This window comes from Acipenser ruthenus, chromosome 11 (genome assembly GCF_902713425.1).
Source record: "Acipenser ruthenus chromosome 11, fAciRut3.2 maternal haplotype, whole genome shotgun sequence".
Classification (NCBI taxonomy): domain Eukaryota; kingdom Metazoa; phylum Chordata; class Actinopteri; order Acipenseriformes; family Acipenseridae; genus Acipenser; species Acipenser ruthenus.
Genome location: NC_081199.1, coordinates 10,424,584 through 10,449,947, shown reverse-complemented (window position 1 = coordinate 10,449,947; position 25,364 = coordinate 10,424,584). Strand labels below are relative to the sequence as shown.

The following is a 25,364-nucleotide window of genomic DNA, read 5'->3' as shown; positions in this document are numbered from 1 at the left end:
CTTTGAAAAGTTTGTATTGAGATGTTCTTTTAATGGTGATGTGATTATATTTTCCACTTCTCTAAAGCGAACAAATAATAGCCACCTGGCCTATGACAGTGTTTCCTCCAGCCCCCCTCCAGTCTCGCACAAATGCGCTCATTGTCAAGTGACTGGCCCTGGTCCCAGTGTTACTGGCTGAGCAGAGATAACAACAAAAAATATTTGTAATAGTTTTAACAAATTGCTGCTCACAACTGAGACACTGCTAATCAGTTTTCAGAAAATTCTTCTACATTACATGATACGATAAGCATGGTTATACAAGCAGAGGCATTGGCTCCGAAACACTGGTTCACAGTTTATTGGCCTTGGAGGTCAAGTGTGCATATCGGTCTCTTTCTTTCTATATGTCTGTGAATCAATCTCATCAGTGAGGTAATAGGTCTCAGTTGCACTCTGTGGGGCTGCTGTAATTTCTTAAGTGGGGAGGTCAGCAGTTGTTGTTTAAATAGGGATGGGGGGATTAAAACATCACACACATATGGTACTGTCACACCACTGCAAAGTTCTTAGTGACGGCCATGTCTCATGCAGGAAATGAGTGTATTAGCCAATGGTTGCTTGTTTTGGACTGTGCGGTGGTTCTCAGTGCATGCTTGTTTTGGACTGTGCGGTGGTTCTCAATGCATGCTTGTTTTGGACTGTGCTGTAGTTCTCAATGCATGCTTGTTTTGGACTGTGCGGTAGTTCTCAGTGCATGCTTGTTTTGGACTGTGCGGTGGTTCTCAGTGCATGCTTGTTTTGGACTGTGCTGTAGTTCTCAATACATGCTTGTTTTGGACTGTGCGGTGGTTCTCAGTGCATGCTTGTTTTGGACTGTGTGGTAGTTCTCAGTGCATGCTTGTTTTGGACTGTGCGGTAGTTCTCAGTGCATGCTTGTTTTGGACTGTGCGGTAGTTCTCAGTGCATGCTTGTTTTGGACTGTGCGGTGGTTCTCAGTGCATGCTTGTTTTGGACTGTGCGGTGGTTCTCAGTGCATGCTTGTTTTGGACTGTGCGGTGGTTCTCAGTGCATGCTTGTTTTGGACTGTGTGGTAGTTCTCAGTGCATGCTTGTTTTGGACTGTGCTGTAGTTCTCAGTGCATGCTTGTTTTGGACTGTGTGGTAGTTCTCAGCGCATGCTTGTTTTGGACTGTGCTGTAGTTCTCAGTGCATGCTTGTTTTGGACTGTGTGTTAGTTCTCAATGCATGCTTGTTTTGGACTGTGTGTTGGTTCTCAGTGCATGCTTGTTTTGGACTGTGCGGTGGTTCTCAGTGCATGCTTGTTTTGGACTGTGCGGTGGTTCTCAGTGCATGCTTGTTTTGGACTGTGCGGTGGTTCTCAGTGCATGCTTGTTTTGGACTGTGTGGTAGTTCTCAGTGCATGCTTGTTTTGGACTGTGCTGTAGTTCTCAGTGCATGCTTGTTTTGGACTGTGTGGTAGTTCTCAGCGCATGCTTGTTTTGGACTGTGCTGTAGTTCTCAGTGCATGCTTGTTTTGGACTGTGTGTTAGTTCTCAATGCATGCTTGTTTTGGACTGTGTGGTAGTTCTCAGTGCATGCTTGTTTTGGACTGTGCGGTAGTTCTCAGTGCATGCTTGTTTTGGACTGTGCGGTAGTTCTCAGTGCATGCTTGTTTTGAACTGTGTGGTAGTTCTCAGTGCATGCTTGTTTTGGACTGTGCGGTAGTTCTCAGTGCATGCTTGTTTTGGACTGTGTGGTAGTTCTCAGTGCATGCTTGTTTTGGACTGTGTGGTAGTTCTCAGTGCATGCTTGTTTTGGACTGTGCGGTAGTTCTCAGTGCATGCTTGTTTTGGACTGTGTGGTAGTTCTCAGTGCATGCTTGTTTTGGACTGTGTGGTAGTTCTCAGTGCATGCTTGTTTTGGACTGTGTGGTAGTTCTCAGTGCATGCTTGTTTTGGACTGTGTGGTAGTTCTCAGTGCATGCTTGTTTTGGACTGTGCGGTAGTTCTCAGTGCATGCTTGTTTTGGACTGTGTGGTAGTTCTCAGTGCATGCTTGTTTTGGACTGTGTGGTAGTTCTCAGTGCATGCTTGTTTTGGACTGTGTGGTAGTTCTCAGTGCATGCTTGTTTTGGACTGCAGTAGTTCCTCACGGGTTGTATAAAAAGTTGGTCTACTTGGCTTGGTTTCTTAAAAATAAAATTAAGTCTATGAAGTGTTAAATAGTTGTTGAGGTAAAAATAGTCAAATAGGTCGACTACTCGCCACTTTAAAAACAAAAATAATAAAAAATATATGCATTTTGAAGTTGCACATTGGGTTCATCAACTGTATATTTTAATGTGGGTAGTAGCGACTTCCAATTACCTGTGAATCTTACTGTTTCCTAGGAAACAAAACCAATATGACATCAGCCATTTAGAGGCCTACCTTTAAAATGTCTTTCATTCAGATGTCTATATAAACATATTTAACAAAGCGGTATACTCTTTTATCTAATTTAGATTACTTTTGGAAAGAGTGTGGCTTGCCTACAATAGCCTATGCACTCTGTATATGTCTTGTTGCTAATAGGAACAGTATCTGGCTGCTGGAGGAGTGGACAGTAAGTCATTAGAAGGGTTTGGCTTTCATGCCCCCCTTTGCAGGGTCAGTGAAGCATCTAAGGGAGGATTTTTTGAGGCCCTGTTCTTCTGTGAAAATTATGCACAGTATATGAAAAACAGACAACCACAGATATATGTCTTGTGGGAATGAGGGGAACTCAAGGTGCAGTATACCAATGTAGCAGCCGTAGCCAAGCCGATACTCAGTAATGGTAGCCCTAACCCTCAAGGGTAATGATTGCTGTGTTTGAAGCTCAGCTTGTATCTGGAAAAAAGACATTTTACTGTGGTTACCTAACAAATACAACAGTGGTCTTAAATTCAGTGTTTTTAATATTTATTTGTTTACTTTGCCTTTCTTACCTGATGCAACAATATAGGTTCACTTCCTGTGTTATAGGAAGTATAAATGTTTATCCACAGTAAATATGCATGGCAACTTCACAGTTTTCCCTTGCTTTTCCCATGGTTATACTATGCATTTACCGTAGTTTACTATCGATTGCCATGTTTTTAATAGGCTTTATCGCACCTCTCTGGGCTTTACAATTACTATCAGTGCTTTATCATTTCACAGTGCTTTATTACATATTGCTAAGCTTTGCTATGGGAGACTTTTATAAGGGTAGGGCCCAGGCCCAGCCTTGTCTTTCACTCAGGGTTTATGCTTCCCATAGAAAACTATGTGGGGTCTGGTGAGATTTAGTTGTAACAAATGAAGTAAATGGGGAGAGGAAACAGGAAAAATCTATCAAGCAAAGAACCAACATATGAAAAGGTGGTGCTAATGATAATGCTTTCTTACCTGCTAAGAAAATAGATTTCAAAACATTAGCACTCCTTTTAATATTCATATTTACCAGTGGAATGAACACATGTTTAATCAGCGTCTAGTTTTAGGGGTGGAAGAAATAATGAAGGAAAAAAAAAACATCTCAAGGAAAGGCTTCATATTTGTGAGTGCAAGACAGACACAGCGAGGTACCGGGATAAAGCGAGCTGTCAGATTCAGTTACAAACTACTTCAGGCCTCAAAGGGTTGGAAACTAGTTGCATTGTGAGAGTTAGCTAAACAGACATTGCAGGAGAGGGATTGCTTAGATAATCATCCTCATGCATAGAGGATTAGAGAAAGTGGCTGGGCGGCCCAGGCATTCAGACTCCACTGGGTCCCCTTCCGCTACCAACGCTGTCAGGGGGACCTTTACACACGACTCCCCTGATGTCCTCCGGTCACTCCTGCAGGGACGGGGGGAAACCGAGGTGAGGAAATATGTGAATAATTCCAAAGACATGTGGGATCTCAATGTTTAAAAATAATTAAACCCCAGGGGAACTCGTCGATTTATACAGCTGTACACTTGACCATGGGCTGCAGTAATTTTGTGTAAACAGCAAGGGGTGGGGCTCAGGCTATCTTTGGAAAATTATTTTTAATTATACACAAGGGACACAAGAAGATGACATTTGTTTTTTGGACTAAGGCCTATATCATTGGAGAGAATTTATCTGAGCAATATATTTTTAAGGTTCTATAATGAATACGGCTGTATAAACAGGACGGCTTCTCTTTGACTTTATAGCATATATTTGATGTCCAGTGGCCGTTGAAAATAATAAATATCAAGGTTTAACCCCTGTTTGAGGGTCACAGTCTCGATATCAGTAATACAATATTAAATGACTCTTTATAGGGGAAAGAAACTTTCGATTGAACATTAATTGAAAGAGTTTTTTAGATGTTCGATATGAAACATTCATATTTATGATATGGACCGCAAATGTATTTGCTTCTGTTTTAATAAAATATATTTTAGATATACAATTCAATTGCTATAAAAACATATAATTACTTTTTAGATAAGCCTGTGTTTTAGTAATAGAGAGTTGATGATTGAGTGCATTCAGCAGACCACTTCATGCAACATATTTCAGACCATAATTTGCAAACTGCATGTCTCTGGTTGGGAAGTTGCTTAACAGCGTAGTACAGTAGTATGCAGATGGAACAGGAATAATGAATTGAACATATGGAAAAAACATGTTTATATGCAGAGGATTTACCAATGCTTTCCTCCTAGAAACATGCACTGTGTACTGTTTGTGCTTAGAAATAAAGGTGTAGATCTACTAATTTCTATAAGACTTTCCCAGTGCTAGCATCAGCATCCCTCTACAGCAGCCTCTAGGGTGTCTCTGATCGCAATAAAAATATCTATTAGGTGATCATCTCACTAAGTCAAGAGGTAAAGAGGCCAGATATTGTATCAACATTGTATAATATCTATGTCTTACATTGTCCATTGTATTTACAAGTCTGTTCCACAAAATCATGTTCTATTAAATATTGAGGAATTTGTCTTGATCTCCTGATTTTCTTAAGTTTTAATTAAAAATAGCAACAGTGCTACTGCTTCCATTTTGAAATGCGGTATAATTTGTATTTCTCTGACGCATAGCTTATTTGATGCAAACTCAAGTGACAGCTTGAAGATATAGAACCAGTACTGATATAGGGACAAGCCATTGGGGGAAACTGGAGTCAGCACCTTTGCAATTGATAGATTAACTTCCAACAGGGACTGCACCTCGAACAAAGCAGTACTCCCACTCCCCCCACCACACACAACGCACTATTATATTTTCTTATACCCAAAGGGGGGTGCATGTCAGCAGTGACAGGGATATAGTGGAGGCCTTCAGGATAGAGGCTCCTGTTCATCCATCTGTAAATATGCCATGCCTAATTTTCTCATATATCTAGAAACCACTCCCTCTGTGGAACCAAGGGGATGACATATGTGACTAATTCCAATGTCCCTGGTAAAGTTATTTCTTGAGAGAATTGAGAGAATCTGAATCTTGTGTTGGATGGAAGTACCTGTCTGTGCACACATGCATGTCACACATCTGTTTCCACACACTGGGGTTGTCAGTCATGGTGATCTACTCCTGATACCGATAGCTCTAATTTTGACAGACGTGGCAGGGGGTCTGCTTGTTGTTGATGCACTTTGATTGGTGGAGTATATAGCGTTTACCTACGAGGATTGAACATGTGATGATCTTTGACCCTAAGGGCATTGTGCCACAAGTGCCACTGCCAGCCATGTGTAGGACACACACAAAATGGAATGGGATTTTATGAATACTAATAGCAATACACCACATGGGTTCCTGCCACAACCTTCCCTTTAAATTCATACCTCATTCGGTGTCTATCGGACATTTCAGGGATACGAGTCCATTAATCATGGTGGGTCTATTAATCAGGGAGGCAGTGTGGGCTGCAGGAAGCAGTTTGGTCGAGTGGTTTGAGGGACTGGCTCCTGGGTGACCTTGTGCAAGTACCTGCATCTCCTTGTCCTTCAGTTCTCCTGTCTGTAAAGAGTGGTGAAAACGAGATGGAAACGAGATGTTGCATGTTAGTTCCTGGGTAAATAATTTCACAACTATGACTGTTTCTCTGCATTTCCCTGTGATGAAGAAAATACATGAAACAATGCAATTTTCCAACCTTGGAAAAGATTGCGGCCAACTAATGTACACCATTCTTTTAGACATTGGCACATGGCTACGTACGTTCAAAGAAAGTTCAATCTTTAATGAACTGTGGCAGTATCTTTAATCAACCCATTTTACAACTTACTGTTTTGCTACCTTATCCTCGTTTGATGTGCAAAGCTGACTTACACTGTGGCAGGGTGTTGGCGTCTGCTCTGCCGAGTGTATTTTTTTTCTAAGGTACCATGAAGCCCGCATAATGGGAGTTAGCCGTTTCCGCATCATCAGCACAGCACATTTATGATTATTATGTGTAAGACAGTATGGAGGCTGGCACGATTATTGAAACTCTAACCCAGGGGTGGGCAAATTCAGCTCTTCAATTCCAGCTGTTTGCACCAACATGTTCTTAATGTTTTAATTGAACCAATTTAACCTCTGTAGGGGCCGGAATTGGGCACCCCTGATTGGTGAAAATTGAATATTCTAAGTTTAGATCTGGAGAATGCATGTGACATTGGCCTCCCAGCATCACTATATTTGAATCACATTACATTCAAACTCCTAGCCCTCCCTCTCCTTCTAAGACCTGTCTTGCATGTTATGACCTGCATGTACAGCGACCTATTTATCTCCTGTGCACAAATCAAGTTATCTCTAATGTGAAAGCCTGTGGGCTTTGAGTTCAAGCTTTTTGTGTACATGAAGCATATTTCAGTACAGCGTCGGATGCATGTTTTCATTCTCCAGAACGCATAAGGTCACAAAACAGGGCTTGATTGACAATTTAATTAGCCAGTAAAGCTCTTCCTATTCTTCTCTGTAACGAGAGGTAATTAGATTGGTACAACTGGGGCTCCCTGGGCTTCTCTGCCAGTGCCTTTGGAGCACAAAAGGCACAGAGGGCCTAGCTGAATGTATTTACAGATTTGAAATGGTTTGAACAGAACGACACCTTGCAGAGGTAATCAGAAATAAATGGAAGAGGAGACAGAGGAAAACAAAGGCATCTGTTTGCAACTATGACAAGAGAAATGTGACTAGGGTTCCTATTGGAGACTGGGAATGGTGGTCACTACAGATGGACTGTCAAGCTAGAAAGGTTGTTATTGACAGTAAACTGGTCTGCAATAGGGCTGAATAAACCTGCTTCCAGTTCTAGTATACAGCCATTGCAGTTATTTATTTCCCAGTCTTTATGTCAGGGATGGAGATAAAACTCCCCATTGCAGTTTAAGCCGTTTCAGGCCTTTTAGAAGCTGAATTAGACACAGATAAGATTTTAGTTTGGTGGTTTTTGGAACCAGAAATCAAACTGCTAGACAATGGGGAAAAATATGTTGCTTCTTATTTTTTACTTTCATTCTCATATTCCATTCAAAATACAGCCTTGTGTTCATTTTCTAAACTGATTTTATTCAATTTTGTAGTTTAACCTTAGAGGGTTGTTCCTTGTTTAAATCATGAGCGTGTGGATTTTTCTTTGTATGTTCATGGGTTTTAAACACATCTTGTAGAATTACAACAGTCATTGCTTTCCATGTCTGATGCCTCAAGCATGAGCAGTTGAGACTCTCTGAAATGCAGTTGAGATCCTGGTTAATTTTCTTACCATTATGCCTTGTAAAACAGTAGGCAATTTACATTGGGGATTAAATACAAGGCAGGTTCAATTATTCAGCCTTGTGTGTGAACAAGGTTGCTAACTTACTTTATTTCTAAATAAAAGGCTTGAAATTAAGACTGCTGAGTCGTGACGGGCAGCGACACATGATGCGAGGAACACATTTCTCCTTTTCTTTTTCTTCCTCTGTGCTGCCCTGCTGCTGCACACAGTGGAAATAAAAACGACACTTTAGGCCAGATTTATAAAAGTGTGTGCGCCACAGTACATTTTGTATCTATGGTTACAAATCTAACAAGAACAAAATTCAACTCTGTAATGCCCATCAGTGTATCACTTATGATACGATACGTTTGCTATGCTCTGCAGCATGTTGTGTACACGATCCAGACTCAAAGCCAACATGTCATATATCCAATTCATTATGTATTGCTGGACAGATCTTTCATTTCGTTTTTGGTACCAGGAACAGGGTTGAGTTACATAAATATATACGTGGGGTTAAGAATTCAAAAGTGTGTCTGAGCTGTTTATATTAACAGATAACTGTTTTCTCACCCTTTGTTAGAGATCCTGATGAATAATTGAATGGAATGTTGCCTCCCTAACACATAGTAAGCACATAGCACTCAGAGTAAAAGTAGCAACAGTTAATATGCTGGTGAGAAAACAAAGCATACAGAAAGAGACAACAGGGATACAGTGGAGGCAGCTATACAAAATACATCCGTCTGTCCTGTACATGTGTTGCGCTTATGGTTTTACATGTATAGAGAACCACTGATTGAATTGTGATGCCATTTGTTAAGCACAAGAGGTTCTTGGTTGAGATCGAAGTCCTTTTTCTTATTGTTGTTGAATTATGTCTCAGGAAATTGGTAGGGACTAGAAGATGGTTAGAAGAAGATTGGTAATTTACATTGTGTATCTTAGGAAGACTCTTATTTCACTACCTTCTGCCCACACGTGTCAAAACAAGCTTGTCGGTCGCCAGTCAACATGCCCACGGTGGCATTAACTTTGACTGAGGAATGCTTGTCAGAGTGGATATGGAGACTCCGAAGGGAATACTGACACAGGCTGGTGAGCTGTGAATCTGCCACTTCAAAGCCAGCAAGCCGTGTACTGCGGTCTGTCAGAAAAGTGCGCACTGTCTATTCAAATTAGCTGTGACAGTCTGAAAGCTCAAACTGGCACACTGGTGGTACTGTCTGTGACCAGTCTATTATATGGAGGTTCTTGCTCTATTGAGCTCTGAGATTGTGCTATTTGAATCTATATTCAAAGTGGGTCCCACTTTGGTCAGATGTATTCTGGTTGAACAGCCCGGGTGAAAGTTTAGCTCTCCCAGTGCTTCCTGGGAGAAATGCAGATGTCAGGATGACTTGTTTTTGGGCACAATGGTGAGACTCCGATGGTTTAACAATGACGACCCTGTAAAATCTGCTGCGGCTGACACTTCTCCAGCTCAGTCGTGAAGGAGATGGAAGCTTGCTTGGCTGGGGAATCAGTGTTACACACACACACACACTAACACACACACACACACACACACACACACACACACACACACACACACACCACTGCATGGTGTAATACATGCTTCCATTTGGGAAAAATGGTTAATATCTTAAAATAGCCACATGCCTGAGTTAAATGGCACTGTCTCCATTTTAAACTCTGGTATTCCGGTCTGTATAGACAGGGAAAGACAGACAGGATTAGCAACACACGGGTGCGATTTAAAGGGTTTTTAAAACATCATGTTAAATGTCTTTTCACGATTGTTTAAATTGCACTTTCGATCCACTATGACCAGTTTAAAACCAGTATATTGATCACCAGTGCAAAGATAAACCAGTGCTGAATGGCTGATTTAACAGGCACAATCCAGTATTTACAAGGAATAGTGGAAACAAAGAAAAACGAAGGTGGGTATAGTCCTTTAAACCAGAACACTGCTCTCCATCTGTACAGTATATTGTACTGTGCCGGATCCTGTTTCTATAGTGCAGAGGTACTTACAGATGATGTGGCATGACTGACAAGAGTATGTCATAGACATTGCCTTTATACACAGAGTCAGGGAGCTATTCCATTCATTTTATAAACCACCCGGCCCATTTCACACAGTATACAGCTAAGCTAGGAAAGCAATCATGTAAACAAAAAAATGAGTGACAATTTCAAACAAAGCTTTAGCGTATGTGCCTTTTTAAAAATAGCTTGTATTAAGTGTGTCTCAGTGGCCTACCTAAGGCAGCTTTGCTTTCCAGGTTTGACAGTATTTGTTTTTTGCTAAAAATTGTGTACAAAAGCAGTACCCTCAATGTAATGTTTCTTCATTTCAATTACAGGCTGTTTCAGTCTGCTCGGCGTGAAAGCTGGTTGTTTTCCAATTGTTTGTTTGTGGTATAATATCCTAGTTGGAAAGATCGTTGTTGTTTATGTTTTAAACAAAAAGACTACTCTGTCCTGTTCAGAATGTTAAACTGAGGTGTGTTGGTGAGGCGCAGTGTTTTAATGACATTCAGTCTGTAAAACCTGCTTTGAAAGATAACCTTAACATGGACTGCTGCCCTTCATTGTAGATAATGTGAGCTGCCACAGCCCTTACTGTGCATTGCATCTGCAGATTGGTTAGACTGCGGGGGTTAAAATATCTTGCAAATGCACATCTGGTGCCCTCTCCCCACATTAAAGTATTGACAACCGTGTCAATAAGTAATCACGTCGTATTTGTGAAGTTACAAGCTCTGTGATGGATTCCACAAAACCAATATTATATCTCTGACGTTCCAGGATTTCATTAGTTGATCTTCAATTATTCAGCAGAACCACTCGGGTCCCAGCGCTCAAATGATATTGGAGGGACTGTGTGGGAGGAAGTTCAAAGAGATAGCAAAAGATTCCATTACGATAAATCTTGGAAAATCCCAATGCTTTATTCTGTCTCTTGTCTCAGAGAGATTTTAAAGGGGTTTCAGATGGTGCTTCTGTACCTGGCACTGATCTCCCTGTCTAAAACCAGAGCTCTGTATGCCTGTGAATACACGTTATAAATCACGTGCAATATGCTCCGCCTGCAAAAAAGTATTGGCCGGACAACTAATATTATCCACCACAGGGATGTCACTATTACATTTTTACATATATCGAGAGACTCACTTATCCAATTGCAATGAATCTTGCTAAGGACATTATTTAGGTTGTATCAGAATATGGGGATGCTGTCCATCGTATGTAAGTACTGTACACTCATGGTGCTCTGCTTTGTCATTATGCTGGTATTACACATTTGGAATTTACAGTTGTGGTGAGGATATGTACAGTTATACAGAGTTAGCTCCAGCAGTAAGGTCCTGGGTAGTCAGGGTCACTCATTGATTCTGCGCTTTGAGCGCTCCCCAGTGGAACACTACTGTGGGGTACAGGACATCTTGTACTGTTGGTTGTTGGTTCAGCTGGTGAAACAATGACTTAACACCAGGAAGAGAGTTGATCTCCAGTCTTCCTGATTAGTAAGTGGGTGTCAGCCAACATTTGAGCTTTTCAAAGTGGGGAGAAACAAGGAAAATTGAAAAAAGGAGCAAATGTAGACCATAAGTGATTAGAAAGAATCAGCTATGTATTGGGCTTAAACAACTGGTTCATTGTAAGTATGACTTCTTAGGTCAACCGTTTATAGGTACACAAGCTGAGGCAAAACATAGCAGATATTTTATTTCAGTCCCTGTCCCCCCCTGCAGCATAGCTGTCACAGCTGTCACCAGTCTTTCACTAAATATAATGAAGAACATTGTACCATTTTAAAAGAACATTTTTGAAGCCCCAAACCCTCAACCTGTGGACTGTAATTTTTTGTTATTTGCTCAAAACTGTAGTTCATTATTTTTATATTTACATTTTTAGTAAAATACAACAGTTATAAATGTAAATGTAGTATTTTTAATACCACTATTGTATTTAATATGATTTTAATAATGGTTTGTAGCAAGGCTGGGGATATGGAGGGGGCTTTTGTGATTTGTATATTGTAAATGTGTGTGTTGTGATTGTATAAATACGGGATTGGTTTTAATGGGGAACCGGACGCTCTGTGTGTAGCAGCCTGCCTGCTGTGTTTAGTTGCGGGACCAAGCAGCATGTGTGTGTGTACCAGCTAGTGTTGCCAACTTTTCAGATCTGAAAGTTGCTATTTTAAAGCAAAAGTCGCCAAACAATCATAGTACATAGACACACCAACAACTACACATAGTAATGCAGTGGTGTAGTCCTGAATCTAGAAGTACCGAAACGCTGGGGGGGGGGGGGGGGGGGGGGGGTTAGAAGAGCGAGCGTGCCGGTGTCACGTGAAAATGGTTCCCCCAAAAACAAAACTTCAAAATAAAACAACCGCACACTATTTCCAACTAAAAATGTCTTTATTGAGTCACAATAAAAATCCTGACAGCAGAAACACAGATAAGTTCATACAATATCACAACTACGTCAGATATTGAAGTATATATGTATAGTCTTAACATGAACGACAACAACAAACAACAATATTTTTAACTGTCTTAAAGACGTCATTCCATGTCTCTCGTATACAAAAAAACCTAACAAAAAAACCCAAAAAACTGTAGCCTGATATTTACAGAAAATAAAACAATAATGGAAACACTGTCTTTAAAATATTACACTGCAAGATTTTCACAAATTATTTACAGCATGTACAGTTAAAGGAAAGGTTAACCGCTCAGCTTCACATTTAAAGTTGGTCTGAAACGTCTAGGCGATACTGTTGCGAATATCAAATGAATATCGAACAAACCAACTTTACCACTGGCGACGCCATGTTGCTGGTTTGTTTATAACCAGGTTCGTGGTTGTTAAGCCTGTTGCTAAGCAAATGACACATTGACTTTCAAATTGGATTTCATTTTAATTACCCCGACAATGATTCTAAAAGGACTGACAATGATTCTAAAAGGACTGACAATGATTCTAAAAGGATGTTGCTAATACAGGATAATCTAAACGTTTTAGCAATTTTATATCTCTGAAATTCTCCAATGACCGTCAGCTGTCAGTGAGAATGACTGGCCGGCTCATCTGTACTGGTACCCGATTCAGTATGAGCTAAGGAATGAAGATGACAAGGTACTGAGCCTTGGTTTTAGTTTTTAATTGGCTCAAGCTGTGCAGAGATGTACTTGAAGGGTAAGGTCGGTGTGGGATTGTCAACCCCTTCACATGCGGCAGGCTAGTTATGCAGTCTTCTTAATGCTAATTGACTGTCATAAGCCTTCCCACTAGCCCGTGAGAAAGTACATCCATGGTTAAGCATTAGCTTTTGGCAGTTAAAGTCAGAGCCAGTGATTTAACCATTATGTGCTGCAGCTGCAGTATTTTGTGAATTCAACCACAAGTTTGTTCAGCTGTTTAATAGAAAACAGGTACGGAGCACTTAAACTGGAGAGATTCCTTCAGTGATGACTCCATCCTGTGTATTTGAGAACAGAACCGTACACTGCCCTCCAAAAACTATTGGGACAGATGGATACATGCTGTATTACAGATTGCAGAATGAATATATTTTTCAAAGTGGAATGAAATGGGTTTAAGATTGTAATACCTAATTAAACTCAAGCATAATTATACTGAGAGATAAGAACAAGAAAATGCATTTATTAGTCACTCTGTCCCAATACTTGGACTGTATTTTACCTTCCCTAATTAGTGCACATAATGAAATTGACCATATTGTTAGCTAATGTAGGGACACCTACTATTGATTTCTACAAAGACAATTTAAATGTAGCTGCCACCGCTGTTTATATGTAGCTAATTGGCATCTTAGATTGAAAACTAGGTACCTGCGTTCTTGTATCTTATAAGACTCAAAAAACCTTTGTTAAAATGTTTAACGGGCATTTAAATGTGGAGTACAGCAGTGTGGAGTAGTGGTTAGGGCTCTGGACTCTTGCCTGGGGGGTCATTGGTTCAATCCCAGGTGGGGGACACTGCTGCTGTACCCTTGAGCAAGGTACTTTACCTAGATTGCTCCAGTAAAAACCCAACTGTACAAATGGGTAATTGTATGTAAAAATAATGTGATATCTTGTAACAATTGTAAGTCGCCCTGGATAAGGGCGTCTGCTGAGAAATAAATAATAATAATAATAAATGCTTACTCCTTGATTTAGCGTACCCTAGTAATGTGGGAGAGTCGTTTCCATTGAAGTTGATCGTTCCACTGGGTTGTTGTTAATATTATCTTACAGATAGACCCATGGTACTGTGTTTGTATTTTCTTGCTACTCTAAAGTACTGTAAGGTATATTCATTTTACAACATGACTGTGTGTATGAGCTGTAGGAATGGTACATTGGAATGGCTTTACTGGGTTCCCAGCCTCAAGATTATAGGATATTTAACAGCCAGTCCCTATACAAAGGACACATCTTATATTTAAAGTGTTCAATGTTCTATTCTGGGTTTGTTGGTAGAATCCTCTATTGCTGTTTCTTGCTGTCTCATTTTTTCCAGGCATACTGTTCTGCCCTCTGCATTTGTGAAATGATCACCTTTACTGTTCATATCTAAAACCACCTCACTTCAGAAATCAGGCGTTATTAAGGAGTCTTTTCTAAAGCATCTGTAGTATTGAAACATTGACATTTACAGTAGTTAATAAGCCTGGTAAATAATGAACAAAGCAGAAATATAAATATATAATTATTTAATAATACATAATAGGTAAGAAATTAAACAATTTGATTGTATGAAGTATGCCTTTAGATACTCAATCGGTAGAAAACGTGTTTAAAACAGTACTGAGCTACAGTACAACCTCCAGCACAATCTGTATTCTATGGTTCTTTGTCAAGATTATGGAAACATACAAATTGCAGGGATTTTAAATCTATGGTCATATCAGTGATAGAGACTGCTGATATTGTACTAGTCTTTTGGTTACCTTTGATTATAGGTATCGATAAAAATTAACCATTTTGTGGACACAATTGTTTAACATCTTCTCATATTTTAGAAATGACCAGATATTAAAATGATCAGATACTACTTTGACTTTACTACTTATTTTTCCCATTCAATTTACTACTTGTTTTTCCCATTCAATTACATCTGACTTGTTGGTAAACCATGTTTACCTTACCCTAAGAATATGTCCCTGGGGATGCTTTATTTTTTTCACAAAAAAAAGTCTAGTTTGAAACTGGTGACCTACTTCAGCGGCTGCTGTATAAATCATCCAGGTTTACCAGTAGATACCATTTTGAAGGCTGTTAGAGTGCTATTAATTGGCAGGTAAGTTGGATGACATTTATTAAACCAGATCATGTTTCTTCAGGGTTACCAAGGGTTTCCTTTAATTACTGGGATATGGAGCCTTGTGAATTTAATAAGCTGGCTGAACATCTTGGGTTACCTCAACCCGTTCTTTCCTTGGTGCTTTTATAAATTTTTGTTTTATTTTCTATCTTAAACTGGCAGAAATCCAGTGGGTAAAAAATTGTGGTTTTAACCTTTTGTTAACAAGTGACAAAAGAGCTTTTAACAAGACTTCCCATTGTATGGAAGCCTCTTAAAAACAACAACAACAGCAACAACAACAACAACACAAAGGGAAAACAAATAGAAGAAAGCAAAGTGTTTGAATGATACCACTGCTACTTCTGTGCAAATCTCACTGGGATCAGCCTTCTTGATTGTGACCCAGATGGACAGGCTCTCTGTATTAGCCAGTGCTTAATTTGTAAATCGGGAGGTCCCGGAACACATAGTGAGCGCGAGAGGGGGGGGGGGGGGGTGTTCCGGGGGGCTCTGAGGTACCGGAACATATGAGAAAAAAGTGACAAACACAATGCAGCCAGACAATGTAACTATAACCTGTGTTAAGGTGTCATCTTTAGCCTTGGCTACAATGCTTGCTGCCGCTAAATGGGCCTTGGTTAGGGCATGTTCAAAAACCTTTTTTCTGAGGGGTCTTTGTTGTTTTTTACGTCGTAGGCAGAGGACGTTACTGTACATTTGATTAATACTTCTAAGTCATCTTGAGTAAAGTCAGCCAAATTACTAAATAATATTATTAATAATAATAATAATAATAATAATAATAATAATAATAATAATAATTGAGATATACACCTCATTTCCAAAATAAATAAATACAAACATCTACTGGTATTGTAACGTTATTGTACCCAAGGCATAATTATATAACTTGTGATTACATATTTGACCTTGAGGAATGAATGTATTTTATACAGAACGATTTACAACTACGGTTAAATATTTTATAATTTAATAATGACGTCGATTCACCTTAGTCCACAAGGTGACACGTAGTATCAGCTCCGATACAACAACCTTTTAGGAGGATATCGCACATTCTAATGGATGATGTTCTTAAACGTCTATTATATTTTACACGCACATTAAATATACATTTTCTAAATGTTATTTTACTGTGTTAAACACTAAAAAATACTAAATATATACACGTTTAAACTTTGTTTTTATAAAATATACATGTTGCGGTTATGGGTGTCAACGTATGATTGATTACATGACTAATCCCAAAGATTTACTGGATAGAAGATGAATTGGGCAAACACGGATTAGTTCCACAAATACCACTCGTTCGAGCCTCTCTTTTTTGTTGTTGTAAAAAACAATGGGTGACTCCAAATGTATAGAAAAAAAAAAACACATAAGAAATGCAATTGACTATTTTTTTTTAAAGATTAAACTGATGGCTAAACAATGCTAATGGTTCAAACTGTTATGTTATCTCCAGTATTCTAAATATATAATTATTTTTTTGTTAAACTATATTTAATTTAATGTTTATGAATCAAGTCAACCAAATATAGATTCTCCCTAGCTTTTGTGATGTGCAGTTCGTGAACGACTCGTTCTTTCTGGTTCAAATAAACCTACGTAAACAATCTTAATGCGGTCTACATTGATTGGTTTTGTGTCATTGAATCAGTGAATCAAATGAACGAAATGAATCGATTCACCAAACTGAACTGAATCAAATGAATCGAGACACTAAAAATAATCGAACTGCCCATCACTAGTCCTCCCCGACCCCAGCCCCCTCTCCCGCCGAGTCTGACTCACTAGTGGCCTACTAGCTAGTGGAGGACGTGCCGGTGGTGATCCTGAACTGGCGGGATTAGCAGCACAGACAGCGCTGCTCGCTAAGGCATCGCCATCAGGAGCAGTTTCCCCCTCATTTTTGATTTGGCTTTCCTTTCCCCTCGACACGTTTCAAATTCAGTAGTGACGACTAGCCTAGGCTATGTGACGTGTCCCTGTCCGTAGGAGTGGAAAATAGAAGATCCTGGAGTCTGATTAGCTTAACTAAGGCTTCCTCAATTGGTCGCCAAGAAGATGTAGACCCTGAATCTAGCCACGTTTTAAATACCCTTATCTGAAAATCCCAGTAGTAATATTTAAAGTTATGTACTACCAGGCCGCCCAATGTTTTAGGGCGCTGCAAAGTAGTCAACCGAATCCTTGGTCGCCTATCCTTCCAAATAAAACCAGTTATAATAGAATTTATTTGTTCAAGGTACTTTTGTGGTAATGAAATGGGGATCATAGAAAATAAGAAATTAATACGAGGCAGTATATTCATTTTTATAACAGAAATCCTACCATGTAATGAAACCTGTAATGGAGACCATCTAGTCAAATCTGTTTTGATTTTATTTAGAACTTCAAGCATATTTTCTTTACGAATCTGCTGGAAATTTGGGGATATCTTAATGCCCAAATATGTAAAGCATGTGAGCTGCGGCCGAATAGAGATATGAGGGGGAAGAGGGGTTGTTGTGGCGATACGATTCAAAGGCATATAAACAGACTTAGACCAGTTTATTTTATATCCAGAGAGTTTACCAAAATGATCAATTAAATGCAGTGCGTTAGGGACTGAATCAGAAATATCAGATAGAAACAATAAAATGTCAACAGCATAAAGTGATATATGGTGTTTGGAGCTCTGTACAGTAATGGGAGCTATACTGTTACTTTGTCTAATAGCTTGTGCCAATGGTTCTAAGGAAAGGACAAATAATAATGGTGACAAGGCAGCCCTGTCGGGTACCTCTGCCGAGTGCAAACTGAGGGGATAACATTGACCCGGTCTGCACACATGCAGTAGGATTGCTGTATAAAGTGCGGATCATATTGATAAAAGAATGGCCGAAGCTAAAGTGTTCTAGAACTGCCCACAGATTCACAGTTCCATTCCAGGCGATCAAATGCCTTCTCGGCATCCAGAGAAAATACAGCACAAGAGGCGGGTTGATGAGGGGCTTGGTCTATAATATGAAAAAGACGCCGTATGTTGTCTGAAGCAAGGCGGCTCTTTAAAAACCCGGTCTGATCATGATGTATTAGGTTACACACATATTTTTCCAACCATCTAGAAAGAGCTTTAGCAACAATTTTAGATCTGAAAGGGGCCTGTAGCTGGCACAGTCTAATGGGTCTTTTCCTTTTTTAACAAGCAACGAAATCAAAGCCGATTTCTGATCTCTATGGAAAGAGCCAGTTTGCAGTGAAAAATTTATAGAATGGAGTATTAATGAACCAACTTGATCCCATACTGCCAGCAATAACTCAGGTGGAATGCCATCCAACCCAGGCGACTTTCGCTTCTGCATGGATCGAGCTGCTGCCTCTAATTCTTGCAATGTTAAAGGAGCATCCAAGTGCTCCGCCTGTTCAGCAGTTAATTGAGGCAATTCCAATGGATTTAAAAAATCCTCAATTTTTGCCAAGTCTGCACCAGCTTCAGAAGTGTAAAGTTGAGAATAATAATCTTGAAAGACTTTGCTATCTGCTCTGGTTTAGAAAGTACAACATTATTGCTGTCCCTGATTGCCTCAATAGAAGCCAAGTGTTCGGATTGTTTTAATCGCAATGCAAGTAATCTGCTAGGACGCTCTGCGTGCTCATAATAGAGCGGTCTTGTTTTGTGTACTAAAAATTCTGCTCTGCTACTAGTAAGATTTTTGAATTCAGTCTTTAAGGTGGCTAACTGTTTTGCTTTACTTTTTAAGAAGTTACACTTCTGTTCTTTTTCCAACTGTGAAATAGTAGTTTCTAGCTGGAGGATGTCTTTGTTTCGTGTTTTATTCAAGTTAGAAGAAAAGTCTGTACAGAAGCCCCTAATAAAGCATTTAGTAACCTCCCATAATGAATGTGGGTTGGTTGCAGTACTACGGTTGATTTCTAGGAAATCTCTCAAACTCTCTGTGAGATGTTTTAAGAAAGCTTCATTCTGAAGTAAAAATGAGTTAAAACGCCAGCGTTTAGCACGCTTAATTCCTGGGACCAAGTCAAATGAATACAAAACCGGAGCATGATCAGAAATAAGAATTGGCAATATATCTGTGGAAATAATATTATGCATAATAATTGGGGAGATAAAAATGTAGTCGATGCGATTTGCAAATAAAGGCATTTGCAAATAAACCCTACAGAAGTAATATCTGTATCCCAGCTCAGTGAAGCCAGCTGAAAATCAACTGAGATGTGGATATGTTGACCAGTCAGAATTTAAGTACATCTTTTGTCAGCTCTTCACATAATACTTGGCTTGGTTGTGTTGTACATATACATACTACTGTTGGTTTTTATTGCTAGTCCACACATACAGGTGGTTCTTCCTTTTAAAATCAATTTAATATACTGGGTATTTGTTTTGGAATGTGTTAAAATCATTTTAAGATTCCAGCAGTTAAAAAAAAAACAAAAAAAAACTATACTTATGTACATACTGTAGGACCCTCCATAAAAAGCCCATGTACTGAGATATATATATATATGAAAAAAAAAGATAATTTAAATAATGAAGGTCTGATACATCTTGACGTGACCAATTAGTGCATTATCCACTTACCTGGCTTGAAAGGGACCAGAGAACAGGGATGGAAATAAGACTCCCAATCCCTAGCATTCCAGGTGTTAAATTACACATGGCTAAACCTCTCCCATCCCTTCAAAAAACAAACTTCACGAATGGTTGTTTACCTCCCAGTGAATGTAAGTACGCTGGTGTCACCAAACCATGAAATGAAGGGTTACCCCTGACACCCAATTTAAGAAAAAGGTATCTGTCGGCAGGAATGTTATCTGGTGAAGATTTAAAAGTTGACCGTGTGACCTTTTGTGAGTTAGAGCAGTACAGGCAGCTGTGAAAACACCTGAAGTGTACGGTAGGCTGTGTGGAAGGCCTGGTAGGGTTGGTCATGTGGGAGAGCTGAGAATGAAATGCGTTAAAGGTCAGGTAGAAATTAATGCAGGCAGAGACACCACAGGTCAGGCAGTGTCGGCTTAGGGCAAACCTTGGCAGTCCAGCTTTACACTTTTACTGTTTCTATTGGCTTTGGAAAGGTTTCAGACAGTGGAAGGCTGTGCTTTAAATGTCTTTGGACAATATCTCAGATAAATTGCCCCCCTCCTTACTAAATGTATTAGATAGGAAAAACTGCCCAAAGTGGAAAATCAGAGACTTTTAAGGTAAATGGCATTGGAATCATTTTGTTAACTTGTCATATCATACAGAATAATCAATCAATGTTTCACTGTAGATGCTAAGTGTGAATGCATTGGTACTAAAAAATAAACTTATAGTACTAATACAATGGCTTGACATTCCTGATGAGAATTCATTGTCAGTGTGTGAAGTAGCATATAACCACACAAAGAAAACGATCAATCATGTACAACACGGTAAATCGAAATGTTTGTCTTGTTTCTTGATTGAGTGTTTAACGTTAAACTGCACAAAGTGACCTACATGAGGCCCTGTGTGAATTGTTATTATCTCTGTTGTGAGCTGAACACAGAAATCTGCCAGTGCCATGTTTTCAGCAGCTCATATCTCAGACATTCAGACTGCGAGTGTTGTGAAAACAGGCAAAATGTAACATCACCCATCTCTTTGAGCTGGGGTTCACAGAAACCGCAGTGTCTAGTTATGAATAACAGTGTTGTGTTGTATTGCCTTTTGATCATAACTCAGCGTGTCTTTAAATGATATGATTTTGATAGACATGGTTGGAAAGAGAGCAGAGATTTAGGAAAATATAAGTTTAGCCAAACACAACTTCTGCTTTGTTTTCTCTCTGTGACTGGAGTTATTTCTAGCTTCTGAAAATGAGTATGATGGAGATTACATCTCTCACCCAAATAGCATATATATATATAGTAGAAACAAGATCTAGAAAAGGGTTATCTGTCAAAGTGTACCCAGTGTTTGTACCTACAGTGGCTGCTTGTATGTACATTGTATGATGTATGATTGGTGTGTATCATTGTTTCTAGATGGTGTGCACATTGTATAATTGGTGTGCAACGTTACATTTCTAGGTGGTGTGCATAGAGACTATAGTAATAGCTATAGTTCTTCCTAGATTAGCTGGTGTTGATCTCCATAAGGCTGGTAATGAGGCTTTGACAAAGACACCAATCTTGTGAGAAGACTAAAGAGCAGAGCTTACAACCCTTATCTCACAACACACTGATTGCAGGGATGAAAGAACGTCCAGCACTGCTCGGAATCCTGCTGGGTAGCATTAATCCTCAATGTTCTGTATTGAGAAAAGCAAAACCAAAGCCAAAGTGCATTGACAGTAAAGCTTGTCAGAATTACTGAGGGTCAGTGCAAGTTCTCATCTCAGATAGCAGGAGCTGTATCCACTTAAACCAGAGACACTGTTTGTTGGCTCTCACAGTGGGAGCAGTACTGGCAGGGAATAGCTTTAAAACAGTATAGCAATATATTATTCAAGACCGCTTATTTATTTATTGAGTTTGTTAACAGGGAGAAGTGGAGATACAACATTGTGTCGACAAAGTTGGCCCAGAGGACAGGCAAATTACTACAGGTTACAAACCTGCTTTTAGATATTCCTTGAACTGCAGTTTTGAAGCTGTTTTGTGTTGCTTCGCTGTGAATATTGTAAGTAGGCGGCCTCTGTTAGGACGATAATGACGTTTGGTCGGCTGCTGTTTTATGTTTCAGTGGATCAGAGTTCTATATTTTTTCAGTACCATTAAGAGGCTCATTCTAGTAAAGGAGGTTATGGTAATTCAAACGTATGTGGATACATGATTTAAGTGCGGCCTCAGGAGGGGGTAGAACTAAATGTAATGAATATTGCAGTAGAGGGCAATGCACTCACAGTACACAGGGAATGCATTGGGCTAGCTGTTTGGTCAAAGCCATTTGTATTACAATCTTGTGGTGAGGTAGAAAGGAGGCATGTGGATATATTGATGCTTAAATATGTAATACTTACAATTTTGATGAAGTGATTCTACTCATACACAGCAGGGCCATAGCCAGCCATGAAAAATCACAGAGGCACTTGCACTTTTTTAATAAAAACAGACTTTGTGTCGCTGTAGTATGCAATGACAGTAAAGATTCTGAAGAGCCCAGAGATATCAGCGGGACTTGAGAATTAATGTGCGCACACAACCAGGGATGAAATGCGCTTTTATCTGCGGCAAAGCAGCGTGGCAAAGAGCCTAAATAAATCATTACTACTGTGCCTCCTAGCTGGCTACGTTACTATATTGTAAGTTAGCGTGTTAATTTCCCTGTTAAATATTATGCTGTGCCCTCTTCTTTTGCCAACGTCTTCTTAATGAAATGGAAATTTGCTTGTAGCAAAGTAAACTGTATCATAATGAACAACACAAAACAATTGTTTAGGACAGTAAACCACAAGGGTGATTGTAAAATGTCCTGTTTCTTTTACGAGTGCAGGTGATTTTGTTAGCTGCCTAATTAAAACCCGAGGTTATTGTATAAATAAAGGTTTCTGTGTCTCTCTGCAGCTCTGTTACCATGTGTGTGCTGCAGGTTTGTCATTTACAGTGCCTTGCGAAAGTATTCGGCCCCCTTGAACTTTGCGACCTTTTGCCACATTTCAGGCTTCAAACATAAAGATATGAAACTGTAATTTTTTGTGAAGAATCAACAACAAGTGGGACACAATCATGAAGTGGAACGAAATTTATTGGATATTTCAAACTTTTTTAACAAATAAAAAACTGAAAAATTGGGCGTGCAAAATTATTCAGCCCCCTTAAGTTAATACTTTGTAGCGCCACCTTTTGCTGCGATTACAGCTGTAAGTCGCTTGGGGTATGTCTCTATCAGTTTTGCACATCGAGAGACTGAAATTTTTGCCCATTCCTCCTTGCAAAACAGCTCGAGCTCAGTGAGGTTGGATGGAGAGCATTTGTGAACAGCAGTTTTCAGTTCTTTCCACAGATTCTCGATTGGATTCAGGTCTGGACTTTGACTTGGCCATTCTAACACCTGGATATGTTTATTTGTGAACCATTCCATTGTAGATTTTGCTTTATGTTTTGGATCATTGTCTTGTTGGAAGACAAATCTCCGTCCCAGTCTCAGGTCTTTTGCAGACTCCATCAGGTTTTCTTCCAGAATGGTCCTGTATTTGGCTCCATCCATCTTCCCATCAATTTTAACCATCTTCCCTGTCCCTGCTGAAGAAAAGCAGGCCCAAACCATGATGCTGCCACCACCATGTTTGACAGTGGGGATGGTGTGTTCAGGGTGATGAGCTGTGTTGCTTTTACGCCAAACATAACGTTTTGCATTGTTGCCAAAAAGTTCGATTTTGGTTTCATCTGACCAGAGCACCTTCTTCCACATGTTTGGTGTGTCTCCCAGGTGGCTTGTGGCAAACTGTAAACGACACTTTTTATGGATATCTTTAAGAAATGGCTTTCTTCTTGCCACTCTTCCATAAAGGCCAGATTTGTGCAGTATACGACTGATTGTTGTCCTATGGACAGAGTCTCCCACCTCAGCTGTAAATCTCTGCAGTTCATCCAGAGTGATCATGGGCCTCTTGGCTGCATCTCTGATCAGTCTTCTCCTTGTATGAGCTGAAAGTTTAGAGGGACGGCCAGGTCTTGGTAGATTTGCAGTGGTCTGATACTCCTTCCATTTCAATATTATCGCTTGCACAGTGCTCCTTGGGATGTTTAAAGCTTGGGAAATCTTTTTGTATCCAAATCCGGCTTTAAACTTCTCCACAACAGTATCTCGGACCTGCCTGGTGTGTTCCTTGTTCTTCATGATGCTCTCTGCGCTTTAAACGGACCTCTGAGACTATCACAGTGCAGGTGCATTTATACGGAGACTTGATTACACACAGGTGGATTCTATTTATCATCATTAGTCATTTAGGTCAACATTGGATCATTCAGAGATCCTCACTGAACTTCTGGAGAGAGTTTGCTGCACTGAAAGTAAAGGGGCTGAATAATTTTGCACGCCCAATTTTTCAGTTTTTTATTTGTTAAAAAAGTTTGAAATATCCAATAAATTTCGTTCCACTTCATGATTGTGTCCCACTTGTTGTTGATTCTTCACAAAAAATTACAGTTTCATATCTTTATGTTTGAAGCCTGAAATGTGGCAAAAGGTCGCAAAGTTCAAGGGGGGCGAATACTTTCGCAAGGCACTGTAGGTAGCAGCTATGAAGGTTTAATAATAAGAATTGAAGCTCTATTTCTCCTGAACCCACTGCAATTATTGCCCATCATTTTCCTATGAGGTGACCAAGTGCATTTGTTTTGACTGCACAAATTCAATCCTGCATTAACGTAGGCAGGCATTAGCAAAGATGCCGAAGAAGCCCTGGTCTGGCTCAATAATAGCACATCATGCAATGCCTCTGCTGTGTATTCTTATTTCTCACTTATAGTTTATATCATTTTTTACTTGAAATACATTAGATACCTTAGATGTTTCTTCTCTGTTACTGTTGATGTATTTATCTATGCGTCCCTATGTGTGGTTGCTGCTGATAGGTTCTAAGGACCTGTCACTGTTAAGAGTAATTAGAGGTTGAGTGTGTGGGTATTCTAAACTTCTATTCTTAGTATACTTGAATATCTTATTTTTCGAAATTCCCACCAGGCTCAAGTGAGAATGCCTGCTTTGCCAGTCAGCGTTTACATGGTAGTCAGGCATGGTTTATAACTAAGAGCTTTGAATGTCTTGAATAGCGCAAATGGTGTAATAGTTAATAAAACTGGGATCTGAAAAAGCGTATTGGGCCAATACAATAATATCCTGTGTTGGAAGATAGTCTGGTCTATTGCATTGACCCCGTTGGAAGCCGAGTTGTCTTTCAGTAAATGGCTCCATACATCATGGTGTTGTTCCTGTCAAATCTCTGAAGCGTGCTTGCTGTGTGTGACAGCACCTCTGTCTGAGACCGGCACTGCTCTGCACTGTCTGGACTGTGTGGCTGCTGCAGCAGCACTGGGAAAGCCCTTGTTTAGCATACCATTGGCCTTCACCTCTGAGATCTGGTTCAAATTCTGACAAGGGATTTTCAAGTGCATGCTCAAACTAGGTTTATACATAAATGTGTATATTATTCATGTATATATATGTTTTTAATTTAAATGTAGTGCAGGCACAGTGCCAGCGGGCTCCAGAGTTTGCCATTCAGTCCGGGGCCTCTTATAAGCAGAGACTGATAATTGTGCATACAGTGGTATTTCAAAAAACACCTGGCTTTGAAAAAAAAACAGCGCTTTTTTAGATCTTTTAATTATTC

At 39.7% G+C, this 25,364-nt stretch overlaps 1 protein-coding gene across 3 annotated transcripts in view; it reads left to right on the top strand.

Moving 5' to 3' along the window:
* Positions 1-25,364, top strand: part of LOC117426928 (tetratricopeptide repeat protein 28-like) — a 435,334-nt gene that overhangs the window by 236,688 nt on the left and 173,282 nt on the right. The gene's annotated exons all lie outside the window — the stretch shown is intronic.